The 973-nt window shown below is 49.6% G+C and overlaps 2 non-coding genes across 2 annotated transcripts; both read right to left on the reverse strand.

The window, feature by feature from the left end:
* Positions 1-155: 155 nt before the first annotated feature.
* Positions 156-229, reverse strand: Pmar_PMAR023999. Its single transcript has one exon. It is a non-coding gene; the product is annotated as a tRNA-Arg (tRNA).
* Positions 230-591: 362 nt separating this feature from the next.
* Pmar_PMAR024000 lies at positions 592-665 on the reverse strand. Its single transcript has one exon. It is a non-coding gene; the product is annotated as a tRNA-Arg (tRNA).
* Positions 666-973: the final 308 nt, after the last annotated feature.

Consider the following 973-nt stretch of genomic DNA (forward strand, 5'->3'; position numbering starts at 1 on the left):
GTGAGCGGAATCCGGATTGCTCAGGTACAGCCGTTGGTGCGCACCACTATCTCATGTGCTTGCCTTCAGCGTCTTGTGCAAACTAGGTGGAGCTTCACATCGGATGCCCGATTTCGTTGACGTAGAATGGATGAAGAGGAAGTGAGGTTAATGTATACCCGATGCAGGATTCGAACCTACGACCATCTGCTCCGTAGGCAGACATTCTATCCAGCTGAACTAATCGGGCGATGAAGCTAGTCACTTTGATTGATATTGAAGTTGAATACTCTTCCGAAATGGTTTAGGCGGTAATTGGTCAATCCGTCAGAATACGTGAGCGGAATTCGGATTGCTCAGGTACAGCCGTTGGTGCGCACCACTATCTCATGTGCTTGTTTTCAGAGTCTTGTGCAAACTAGTTGGAGCTTCACATCGAGTGGCCGAATCAGGATGCGTGAGCGGAATCCGGATTGCTCAGGTACAGCCGTTGGTGCGCACCACTATCTCATGTGCTTGCCTTCAGCGTCTTGTGCAAACTAGGTGGAGCTTCACATCGGATGCCCGATTTCGTTGACGTAGAATGGATGAAGAGGAAGTGAGGTTAATGTATACCCGATGCAGGATTCGAACCTGCGACCATCTGCTCCGTAGGCAGACATTCTATCCAGCTGAACTAATCGGGCGATGAAGCTAGTCACTTTGATTGATATTGAAGTTGAATACTCTTCCGAAATGGTTTAGGCGGTAATTGGTCAATCCGTCAGAATACGTGAGCGGAATTCGGATTGCTCAGGTACAGCCGTTGGTGCGCACCACTATCTCATGTGCTTGTTTTCAGCGTCTTGTGCAAACTAGTTGGAGCTTCACATCGAGTGGCCGATTCAGGATGTGTGAGCGGAATCCGGATTGCTCAGGTACAGCCGTTGGTGCGCACCACTATCTCATGTGCTTGCCTTCAGCGTCTTGTGCAAACTAGGTGGAGCTCACATCG

This window comes from Perkinsus marinus, assembly GCF_000006405.1.
Source record: "Perkinsus marinus ATCC 50983 genomic scaffold scf_1104296946794, whole genome shotgun sequence".
NCBI classification, from domain to species: domain Eukaryota; phylum Perkinsozoa; order Perkinsida; family Perkinsidae; genus Perkinsus; species Perkinsus marinus.